Raw genomic sequence first — 13035 nt, forward strand, 5'->3', positions numbered from 1 at the left:
TGAGGCTGACAGTGACATCACAGATCACATGGGGGGCTTCCCCAGAATTGTGCAAAGCATTATGGGTAGCACATGGTGGTAGCCAATCAGAGTAGAGAGGTACAGTAATGTAACTGGCTGGTCTCTCTCTGGCTCCTTATCCAACATGGTGGAAAATGCTCCAAAACTGGGGTGTTTATGTCTTAATCTAATCTGTTTTTCATATATTATGTAAAAGACTAGTGAGAAACAAACACTTGAAAAATGAAAAATGCTGTTTTTGCAAACTGACAAGACATATGGCATCAAGACGTATGGCATCAAGGTACCTTCTGGTCTTTCAAAAGCTCATGCATGAGCACACACACATCCTCCAGCAGGCGCCGTTAAAAGGTAAACAAAATATTTGTTATGGAATTTCCCCCTAAATATGTTGTCTTGATTAAAATGAGCTGTAATTTTACAAGACATCTCTAAAATAAACCTACATTATAATGTCTAGATTTCAGGAGAAACTAAATTTGTCAGTTTAGTAAAATGTGGGTGGCCCTATAGCTTTAATTATTTTACACATGCATACAATGCTTTCTTGTTTTCAAATCAGTAATACACATGTGGCAATGATGTCAATTTGAGATTTGCAGTACGAGTTGCGCACAAGATGGAACTTATCTGACACCGTCTGGCACTAACCGGGTGAGCCCGATGAATGTAATATTGGCTAAATATTGGCAGAATTTCTTGAGAGATGCCCTGGGTCTTCCAATGTGTGGGAATGGTATTTTAGTTTTCATTCTCATGTAATACCAATAAAGACTTAATAAATTAAAAAACAGATGCTATATACGAGGTCTGTTAGAAAAGTATCTGACCTTTTTATTTTTGTCAAAAACCTGATGGATTTGAATCATGTGTGCTTGCATGAGCCAACCTTGAACCTTCATGCGCATGTGTGATTTTTTTCACGACTGTCGGTTGCGTCATTTGCTTGTAAGCAGCCTTTGTGTGAGGATGGGTGGAGTCTCTCGTTTTTTCTTTGCAAGGAAATGGCGGAACGACTGGAGCAGCGCAACTGCATCAAATTTTGCCAGAAACTGTGCGACAGTCAGGTGGAAACCATTCGGATTATTCAGACGGCTTTCGGTGACGATCCTATGGGCATCACACAGATTAAGTAGCAGTACAACTGGTTTAAAGACGGCTGCATAACGGGGGAGAGCGCGCCGCGCTCCGGTCGGCCATCAACATGCTGAAATGACCAGATCATTCCAAAGTGAACGCTGTGGTGATGTGGGACCGTCGTGTGACTATCCGAGAAATTGCGGAAGAGGTGGACATCAGCACTTTTTCGGCACATTCCACTGTGACAGAAGATTTTGCCATGAAAAGCGCTGCAGCGAAATTCATCGGCACGAAGCTGATGGCGCAGCAAAAGCGCCACCGTGTTGAAGCCTCACAGGACATGCAACTCTTAGACGAGACGAGAGGGGTGGACCACACCTCACTCAAAGCCTGCTCACAGGCGAATGACGCAACCGACAGGCATGAAAAAAATCACGCATGCGCACGAAGGCTCAAGGTTGGCTCATGCAAGCACACGTGATTCAAATCCATCAGGTTTTTGAAAAAAATAAAAAGGTCCGATACTTTTCTAACAGATCTCGTACACGTCACACTCGACATCAAGGGTGAAACATTAGCTGAATAAAGAAATAAACATCTCAGTGACTTGTCACAAGCTATTTTAGGCAGATGACAATAGGCACGAGTGAATGTTTTTGGAAGGCGGTCGTTTAGAATGGAAGGCAGGCTGCCCATCAGTGACAGGCCCCAGGCCAGTGTACAGGTGGAGGGCCCAATAGGAGCTGGCAGGTGAGACCTGGCCTGGAGTCAGACCTTACAAGTCCAGCTGGGACTAACACATCAGAAGCAGAAGCATCGTGCAGGTGTCCTGACACAGACATAAATCTGACCTGCCAGTGATGTACTCTGAATTCAGCATGATTCAGATCAAATTACATCTGCGTTAAGAGAAATTGTAAGGAGAAAATCTCAGTTAAAAATATTTCTCTCAAGGTGTGCAGGAAGTACAACTAATCTGCAGAAGAAATTTGTTTCTTAGCGCACTACTTCAAATAGAAAACGGACACATTTCACAATGGAAAAATGAAATTCCATCTCTGCTTAATTATCGTGTCTTTACACAGAACACCAGTAAAGAGGTTTCCAAAATCCTCCCCTATCAGCAGCTCTTCTATTTATTTCTTCATCTATTCTCATTTTCCCCAAAGTAGGGGGTACAAAAATGGCCTAGACCCCCTTTTCTTTAGACCATAAGGGTGCACTTTAATCAACTTTGTGTGCAAATGAAATGTCATGGCCTTTAATGTGAGAGCACTGTGGGAAATGTCGATAGAAATGTCAAGTGGTTGCAGGGATGAGGGACTAGAGGGGTTGATGTCATCAAGGGTACAGTAGATTGAGGGGCCACTGGGCATTCCCAACCTTAACAATGAGGACAGAATGAGTGAAATTAGATTGGTTACATCCTCAGCTGTAACATGGTCTGATAGATAGGAGCGGGTCCTTTGGTGCATTTAATAAAATGGTCCAGAATTTTCTCTCAGCAGCAAATTTAGCACTGATCACATTGTCTTGATACAAAATTTATATAATGCTGAAATAGTCTATGTATTTGATGAAATGTAAAAACCTTAAAAATGTCATATTGTACAAAATCAGTTGTTATCAAAACATTTCACACTTAAAAATATAGTTGGTGTTTCAAATTAAATATCCTCAAAATTCCACAATTCTATGGTCATGCATGAAGAAACTCTCCTGCTTTAAATAAAACATAGACCTGAAACAAAGTGCTGTATATAAAAAAGCACGAGGGTAAAATTATCGTGTGACTGTGTGATGACAAGGAGATGAGCCGCCATCGCCAAACAGGGTGAATGTTTTAGCAAATCAGATGCACTATGTGCACAATATACACGGATGTTGACTTAAGGCTGGTGTATTTACCTGCATTTTGGGAGTAAAAATGCTCAAGTCATGCGCTTACTTCAGCTGTAATAACTTCAGAGCAGCTGCTATTAATATTTTAGATCACAAATGAGTATTTTGATTACTTTTCAAGTAAAAAACAAAGACCAGTTAAAGATAACAACACATCATTTAAAATGACATCTATATATACATAAGAGGGCGATGGCCAGTACTTAGTATGCTTGCTTCAAGTGTGAAAGGTTCACAGTTCAAGGTCACCACTGTCCATTCTCCAAGAAATGTGGACTTGCATCAAGAAGGGCATCTGACATCACAACTTGTGCCAAATCCACCTTGGATTTGCTGTGGTGACCCCAAGGGAAAACAAGGGAGAAGTTGAAGGAACTGATTTTCTATGCATGCATGCATGTACTGTATGTATGTAGGTGCACCTATCCATCCATTTTCTACACTTGCTTACTCCAATTAGGGGTCACGGGGACTGGAGCCCACCCCAGCAGTCACTGGGTGTGAGGCAGGGTACACCCTGGACAGGAGTCTGACACAGGACCACATACTATAGACGCAAACACATTCACATGCACACCTATGGTCAATTTAAAGTTTTCCATCCATCCATATGAAATAATATAAAATAACATAATCACTGGAATTCCATGATAATAATGCGCTTGTGAAATATTCCATAACATAATCCTATTCAGCAGTTTCACAACATTTAACATGTTGAAATCATTTTGTTGTGTGGGCCGCTGAAGAGGAGGTACTGCTGGCCCACCATCACCAGATGGCGCCCTGCTTGGAGTGCGGGCTCCAAGCACGAGAGGGCGTCGGAGCCGCTGGGAGTGACAGCTGTCACTTATCAGCACCAGCTGTCACTCATCACCATCACTATAAAGGCCGGACTGCAACTCCACCTCCTCGCCGAGAAATCATCTACCACTCGAGGTAATTTTCTCTGCTGTGTTTATTCGTTGTCTGAAAACAGTGGTCTGTGTGCAGCCATATTCCTGCGGGGTCTATTGAAGGCTGGATTGGCGGACAGTGAGAGGACGACGGTCTTCGCCTCTCACTCCATCCAGGAAGGAGACCAACAGGAGCTGCACGGGTGACATTGTATCTGGAGGTGGAGGTTCTCACTCCCGGAGGAACTGAGCAAGGGACGATTATTGGGTGTGTCTTCTCACACCCACCATTAACTGTTTCTGTTTCTGCCAGCAGTACCTGGTCTGACAGCTGGAGACGGTGGCCCCCTGGGACTCGGGACTTGGCGGCTCCGGTGTTCTTCAGATCCGCTGGCGGTGGAAGCTGTGTGGGATCCGGCTCTTCTCTGGACAGACGTCTTCTATCCTCAAGCCTGCCCACACGTCACCTTTGTATATTGATTGCATACAAATTCTGTGATTGTCTGTATTTCGTTGTGCAATTCACAACATTAAATTGTTACTTTTTGGCTCATCCATTGTCCGTTCATTAACGCCCCCTGTTGTGGGTCCGTGTCACTACACGTTCACAACACCTTTATTATATTTATGAGGTCTGTTAGAAAAGTATCTGACCTTTTTATTTTTTTCAAAAACCATATGGATTTGAATCACATGTGATTCAAATCCATCAGAGGTGATGGTCTAGTGGTTAAGTGTTGGGCTTGATACCAGAGGATCCTTGGCTCAAACCACAGCCTGACCAGAAAATCACCAAGGGCCGTTGGGCAAGGTCCTTAATCCCCTAATTGGTGCCGGTGTGTAGTGAGCGCGTTGTATGGCAGCACCCTGACATCAGGGTGAATGTGAGGCATTATTGTAAAGTGCTTTGTGCGTGTGATGCAGATGGAAAAGCGCTAAATAAATGCAGTCTATTTAGCATTTTACCAAACCAAACAGGCAGATCACAAATAGAATTTCCATTTCCAGTGGATCAGTCAAGGCCAGGCTTCACAATGGCTGTTACCATTACTGTTGTTCAACAATGTTTTGGTGAAAACTGTGCTACAATCAGAAAAATAATGGAACCTCATTCACAAAAGATGGCATGGTGGACTAATTTACTTTGTGTTGACACAAATCTGTGTTATCGTTGAAATTATGTGTAAATTATATATACTCAACAAAAATATAAACGCAACACTTTTGGTTTTGCTCCCATTTTGTATGAGATGAACTCAAAGATCTAAAACTTTTTCCATATACACAATATCACCATTTCCCTCAAATATTGTTCACAAACCAGTCTAAATCTGTGATAGTGAGCACTTCTCCTTTGCTGAGATAATCCATCCCACCTCACAGGTGTGCCATACCAAGATGCTGATTAGACACCATGATTAGTGCACAGGTGTGCCTTAGACTGCCCACAATAAAAGGCCACTCTGAAAGGTGCAGTTTTGTTTTATTGGGGGGGATACCAGTCAGTATCTGGTGTGACCACCATTTACCTCATGCAGTGCAACACATCTCCTTCGCATCATCCGTGAAGAGAACACCTCGCCAACGTGCCAAATGGCAGCGAATGTGAGCATTTGCCCACTCAAATCGGTTACGACGACGAACTGGAGTCAGGTCGAGACCCCGATGAGGACGACGAGCATGCAGATGAGCTTCCCTGAGACGGTTTCTGACAGTTTGTGCAGAAATTCTTTGGTTATGCAAACTGATTGTTTCAGCAGCTGTCCGAGTGGCTGGTCTCAGACGATCTTGGAGGTGAACATGCTGGATGTGGAGGTCCTGGGCTGGTGTGGTTACACGTGGTCTGCGGTTGTGAGGCTGGTTGGATGTAGTGCCAAATTCTCTGAAACGCCTTTGGAGACGGCTTATGGTAGAGAAATGAACATTCAATACACGAGCAACAGCTCTGGTTGACATTCCTGCTGTCAGCATGCCAATTGCACGCTCCCTCAAATCTTGCGACATCTGTGGCATTGTGCTGTGTGATAAAACTGCATCTTTCAGAGTGGCCTTTTATTGTGGGCAGTCTAAGGCACACCTGTGCACTAATCATGGTGTCTAATCAGCATCTTGATATGGCACACCTGTGAGGTGGGATGGATTATCTCAGCAAAGGAGAAGTGCTCACTATCACAGATTTAGACTGGTTTATGAACAATATTTGAGAGAAATGGTGATATTGTATATGTGGAAAAGGTTTTAGATCTTTGAGTTCATCTCATACAAAATGGGAGCAAAACCAAAAGTGTTGCGTTTATATTTTTGTTGAGTGTACATGGGACTTTAAAACATTTTGTGTTGCAGTTTTTTTGCACTCTTTGGTAATGGTGGACAACTCCCCATTTAGACACAGTTACAAAACATACACTATATGGTAACTCTGGCCTCTAGCTTTTCTGCCAAACAGCTCTATGACATGATCGAACTTGTTTGAGACTTTCATGACATATGTCAGTATATCCATATTTGGATAACTACTACATCCATATATGGACAACTGAGGAGGTGCATCAAGCAGCAGCTCCTTTCTACTCAAAACTACAGACACAGAAAGAGCAGATTATTATTACAATTATTGTCGTAGTTGTTATTTTGATTAAATCACCCTGGTGTCCAAGGGGGTATTTGGTAGAACTTTATTGCATGTTTTGATGCCTGTCTGTGACATGTATTAGCTCACTGAAAATTGTATTTAATTAATTTATCACATTTATATGAGGTCTATTAGAAAAGTCTCCGACCTTATTATTTTTTTCAAAAACCATATGGATTTGAATCACGTGTGATTGCGTCAGACAAGCTTGAACCCTCGTGTGCTTGCGTGAGTTTTTCCACGCCTGTCGGTTGCGTCATTCGCCTGTGAGCAGGCTTTGAGTGAGGAGTGGTCCACCCCCTCAGCGGATTTTCATTGTCAGGAAATGGTGGAATGATTTGGGCTTTTTTTCCATCAGAATTTTTTCAGAAACTGTTAGAGACTGGCAGCTGGAAACCATTCGAAAAATTTATCTGGCTTTCGGTGAAAATTTTACAGGCTTCACAGAGAATAAGGACTGTTACTACAGCTTTAAGGACAGCTTTAAGGGCGCTCGGCGCGCTGCGCTCCGTGCCGCCATCGAGAGCCACAAACCACCGGATCATTTCTAAATGGATGGCTCTGTGGAGCCGGGACCGTTGTGTGCACTTTCTCTGGTTATCACAAGAGCTGGACATCAACCATTTTCCGGCAGATTTCACTTTTAACAAGAGATTTTGTCATGGAAAGCCGAGCGGAGGCTTCGCGCATCACAACTGATTTGCCGATGGAGCGAGACAAAGGAACACCTCCATTTTGGTCTCACAGGACGGCTTTGACATGGTGTTCAGACAGCTGTCGGTGGTTTTTCCATCGAGTGATTATCTGAGAAATTGTGGATTTGCCTGGACATGCCAGAACATGTCCCGTGAGGCTTCATCACGGCGTTGCTTTGCGCCATGCGGCACCGCCGCGATGCGCGGAATTTCTCCGCACGTCTGTCTCAATGTGCCGAAAAAGTGCTGATGTCCACATCTTTTCACAATTCCTGTGCTAGTCAGACGACGTCCCGGATAAAACACAGCGTCCAGTTTGGAAATGAACGGCACATTCCACTGTTACAGGAGTTTTTGTCATGGAAAGAGGAGCGGAGGCTTCGTGCGTCGCGGTGGTGCCGCCTTAAAGCTGTAGTAACAGTAATTATTCTCTGTGAAGCCTGTAAAATTTTCACCGAAAGCCAGATACATTTTTCGAATGGTTTCCACCTGCCAGTCTCTAACAGTTTCTGAAAAAATTCTGATGGAAAAAAAGCCCAAATCATTCCGCCATTTCCTGACAATGAAAATCCGCTGAGGGGGTGGACCACTCCTCACTCAAAGCCTGCTCACAGGCGAATGATGAAACCGACAGGCGTGGAAAAACTCACGCATGTGCATGAGGGTTCAAGATTGTCTGACACCATCACACGTGATTCAAATCCATATGGTTTTTGAAAAAAATAATTTTCTAATAGACCTCGTATAGCACCAAACCAAAACACAAGAAAGGTCTAACCTTACCAACCCCTACAGCAAGCACACAGTTGACAGTGGTAAGGAAAACTCCCTCTGATGATAGGAACCAGCCCGACACAGCAAATACTGCCATAATCGGCAGAAGTCAGGAGGAACACAGGCGTGGTCAGCAGTGTCAGAACGCATCCAGATTACCTCGTCCACACCTGCATGATGGGATCCAAACCGTATGTAAACAGGGAGATGACACAGACTGCTGTCAGATGGCCATAAAAGGCGCTGAAGACTGCCCAATGTCCAAACGTCTGGATGGCAAACATGGGACGAAGTGCAAAGGAGCGCTGTGTTCCTCCCTTTGCACAGTTCCTGCCAGTACTGAACATCGGATTACAGATCTCAAGAACCGAGCATGGGCACTGCTGCTGTACATGATGAAGCAAACCACATACAGTGGGGCAAATAAGTATTTGATCCACTGTTGATTTTGCACATTTTCCCACCTACAAAGAATGGAGAGGTCTGTAAGTTTTATCATAGGTACACTTCAACTGTGAGAGACAGAATCTAAAAAAAAGAAAAGAAAAATCAGAAAATCACATTGTATGATTTTTAAATAATTAATTTGCATTTTATTGCATGAAATTAGTATTTGATCCACTAGAAAACAGACCTTAATATTTGGTACAGAAAACTTTGTTTGCTGTTACAGAGCTCAGACATTTCCTGTAGTTCTTGACCAAGTTTGCACACTGCAGCAGGGATTTTGTTCCACTCCTCCATACAGATCTTCTCCAGATCTTTCAGGTTTGGAGTTTCAGCTCCCTCCAAACATTTTCTATTGAGTTCAGGTCTGGAGACTGGTTCAGCCACTCCGGGACCTTGAAATGCTTCTTACGGAGCCCCTCTTGTGTGTTTGGGGTCATTGTCATGCTGGAAGACCCAGCCACGACCCATCTTCAATGCTCTTTTACTGAGGTAAGGAGGGACATGACCCCATCCATCCTCCCTTCAATACAGTGCAGTCGTCCTGTCCCCTTTGCAGAAAAACACCCCCCAAAATTATGTTTCTACCCCCATGCTTCATGGTTGGGACAGTGTTCTTGGGGTTGTTGTCATGCTCCAAACATGGCGACTTGATGCCAAAAAGCTCTACTTTGGTCTCATCTGACCACATGACCTTCTCCCATGCCTCCTCTGGATCATCCAGATGGTCACCGGTGAACTTCAAATTGGCCTGGACATGTGCTGGCATGAGCAGGGGGACCTTGCTGCCCTGCAGGATTGTAAACCATGACGGCGTTGTGTGTTACTAATGCAATCTTGTGACTGTGGTCCCAGCTCTCTTCAGGTCATTGACCAGGTCCTCCTGTGTTGTTCTGGACTTTCTCAGAATCATCCTTACCCCACGAGGTGAGATTTTGCATGGAGCCCAAAACCGGGGAAGACTGACAGTCATCATGTGTTTCATCCATTTTCTAAGAACTGTGCCAACAGTTGTTGCCTTTTCACCAAGCTTCTTGCCTGTTGTCCTGTAGCCCATTCCAGCCTTGTGCAGGTCTACAGTTTTGTCTGTGGTGTCCTTAGACAGTTCTTTGGTCTTGACCATGGTGGATAGGTTGGAGTGTGATTGATTGAGTGTGTGGACAGGTGTCTTTTATACAGGTAACAAGTTCAATCAGGTGCAATTAATACAGATAAACAGTGCAGAATAGAAGGTCTTCTTGAAGAAGAACTAACAGGTCTGTGAGAGCCAGAATTCTTGCTGGTTGGTGACCAAATATTTATTTCATGCAATAAAATGCAAATTAATTATTTAAAAATAAAACAATGTAATTCTTCAAATTTTTTTTTCAGGTTCCATCTCTCACAGTTGAAGTGTACCTACGATAAATATTACAGACCTCTCCATTCTTTGTAGGTAGGAAAACTTGCAAAATCGACAGTGGATCAAACACTTATTTGCCCCACTGTACATATCAAAAAGTTCCTTTGTGCTCCAAGGGGTCATACCGGCATGCTTTGGCATGCCAGATCCATCTGAAGTGGTTTCAGATCCTGTTTTCCTCCATCAGAATATGTAAATTGCGGTCAGATGGTGTTCAGATTGCACATGGACCACGGTCGGATAGGTGTCCCATCTCGGCGGCGCCCAGAGTGTTTTGAACATGTGCATCACACTCAGGGCCGCCGGCCAAGTTTGTCCAACTGTGGACTCTCGCAAATGGCTGTCAAAACACTTTTGAACTGCAACTGGACCCTTTTCGGATGTGGGTTGAATCATCATTCTAATGCTATTCTGCCTCATTCTATTTGTGATGGGGGTATAACAGTTACAAGGTTTTTACAAAGTTTTACAGAGCTGAAGAAACAGAAAACAGGAATTGAACACATCTGCTGCAACAGCTTCAGGCATGGCATCTCGCGTACAGTCCAGCATCCCGTTGTCAACAGACACCATCCCACGCATTTCCATTCCCACGCATTTCCACATTTCAGATAGAGACAAAAAGAGCAGAGTCAGTCGACCGGAAAAACCACACCTAAGGTTTAATTCATCATCATTAAATCATCAGGAAAGCAGAGAAAATACTAATGTGATCGCCGGCCATGAGCCCTAAGCTTCACTAACAGACCCAGAATTTAGATACCGTTGAGGCTGAGACCTGTTCCATTACTAATAAAATACATTTAAAAGGATAGGACGCACAGTTCCATACTATGCCAGGATGCTAGCCATATGAAAGGGAGAATAAATGCATCTTAATTCTTGAATGTCTCTACAGAATGAGACCATTTTATCTCCATAGGGAGATCATTCCACAAAACAGGTGCATGGTAATAGAAGGCAACGGAAATGTTCTACCTCCATTAACAGTAATACATATAGTTTGCCTTTAACGTTGTTGCAAAGGACAAGGGTGGCTGGGCGCTCCCTTCGAGATAGGGTGAGGAGCTCGGTCACTTGGGAGGAGCTCGGAGTCGAGCCGCTGCTCCTCCACATCGAAAGGAGTCAGTTGAGGTGGCTCGGGCATCTTTTTCGGATGCCCCCTGGACGCCTCGCTGGAGAGGTGCTCCGGGCACGTCCCATTGGGAGGAGGCCCCGGGGAAGACCCAGGACATGCTGGAGGGACTACATCTCTCGGCTGGCGTGGGAACGCCTTGGGGTTCCTCCGGAGGAGCTGGGGGAGGTGTGTGTGGATCGGGAGGTCTGGGCGGCTTTGCTTCAGCTGCTGCCCCCGCGACCCGACTCCGGATAAAGCGGAAGAAAATGGATGGATGGATATATATATATATATATATATATATATATATATATATATATATACAGTGAGGAAAATAAGTATTTGAACACCCTGCGGTTTTGCAAGTTCTCCCACTTAGAAACCATGGAGGTGTCTGAAATTTTCATCTTAGGTGCACATCCACTGTGAGAGACATAATCTAAAAAAAAAAAAAAAATCCGGAAATCGCAATGTATGATTTTTTAATAATTTATTTGTATGTTACTGCTGCAAATAAGAACACCTACCAACCACCAAGAATTCTGGCTCTCACAGACCTGTTTATTTTTCTTTAAGAAGCCCTTATTCTGCACTCTTTACCTGAATTAATTGCACTTGTTTGAACTTGTTACCTGTATAAAAGACACCTGTTCACACACTCAATCAATCACACTCCAACCTGTCCACCATAGCAAAGACCAAAGAGCTGTCTAAGGACACCAGGGACAAAACTGTAGACCTGCACAAGACTGGGATGGGCTACAGGACAACAGGCAAGCAGCGTGGTAGAAGACAACAACTGTTATGATTATTTATTAGAAAGTGGAAGAAACACAAGATGACTGACAATCTCCCTCGGTCTGGGATTCCATGCAAGATCTCACTTTGTGGGGTAAGGATGATTCTGAGAAAGCTCAGAACTACACAGGAGGACCTGGTCAATGACCTGAAGAGAGCTGGGACCACAGTCACAAAGATTACATTAGCAACACATGATGTTGTCATGGTTTAAAATCCTGCAGGGCAGCAAGGTCCCCCTGCTCAAGCCAGCACATGTCCAGGCCCGTTTGAAGTTCACCAGTGACCATCTGGATGATCCAGAGGAGGCATGGGAGAAGGTTGTGTGGACAGATGAGACCAGAATAGAGCTTTTTGGAATCAACTCCACTTACCATGTTTAGAGGATGAGAACAACCCCAAGAAAATCATCCCAACCGTGAAGCATGGGGGTGGAAACATCATACTCTGGGGGTGCTCTTCTGCCAAGGGTTCAAATACTTATTTTCCTCACTGTATATATATATACATACATACATACACACACACACACACACATATATATATATATATATATATATATACGAGGTCTATTAGAAAAGTATCCGACGTTATTATTTTTTTCAAAAACCATATGGATTTGAATCACGTGTGATTACATCAGACATGCTTGAACCCTCGTGGGCATGCGAGAGTTTTTTCACACCTGTCGGTTACGTCATTCGCCTGTGGGCAGTCTTTGAGTGAGGAGTCGTCCACCCGCTCGTCGATTTTTTTCATTGTTTAGGAATGGCTCAGAGACTGTTGCTTTGTTTGATAAAAAATTTTTCAAAACTGTAAGGCACAACTGAGTGGACACCATTCAATAAATTCAGCTGGTTTTCGGTAAAAATTTTAACGGCTGATGAGAGATTTTGGTCTGGTAGTGTCGCTTTAAGGACGGTCCACGGCGCCTGACGGCGATCTGCGCTTCGAGGCGGCAGCGTCGCGCCGTTTCAAGTTGAAAACTTCCACATTTCAGGCTCTGTTGACGCAGTAAGTCGTCAGAGAACAGAGAACTTTCAGAAGAAGTCGGCATGAGGAGTTTATTCGGACATTCCATTGTTAATGGTCATTTTGTAATGAAAGAACGTGCGGGCAGAGTCGCATGTCGGGCTGGACCCGACCGCGGGGGGTCGCGGCAGGAAAAACACCTCCGTTGGAAATCTTAACGGGCAAGTTGGAACATGCCCAAGCTGTTAAACAATTTCTCAGGTACTCACTTGTTGAAAGCCATTAAAAGCCGCCTGAAT

General features: G+C 44.0%; 1 long non-coding RNA gene across 1 annotated transcript in view; it reads right to left on the reverse strand.

Annotated features, from left to right (window-relative positions):
- Positions 1-336: 336 nt before the first annotated feature.
- Positions 337-13035, reverse strand: part of LOC117510372 — a 548589-nt gene continuing 535890 nt past the window's right edge. Inside the window, exon 3 of the long non-coding RNA XR_004560703.1 lies at positions 337-528. This is a non-coding gene — a long non-coding RNA (uncharacterized LOC117510372). The remainder of the gene's footprint in view (positions 529-13035) is intronic.

This window comes from Thalassophryne amazonica, chromosome 5 (genome assembly GCF_902500255.1).
Source record: "Thalassophryne amazonica chromosome 5, fThaAma1.1, whole genome shotgun sequence".
Lineage (NCBI taxonomy): Eukaryota > Metazoa > Chordata > Actinopteri > Batrachoidiformes > Batrachoididae > Thalassophryne > Thalassophryne amazonica.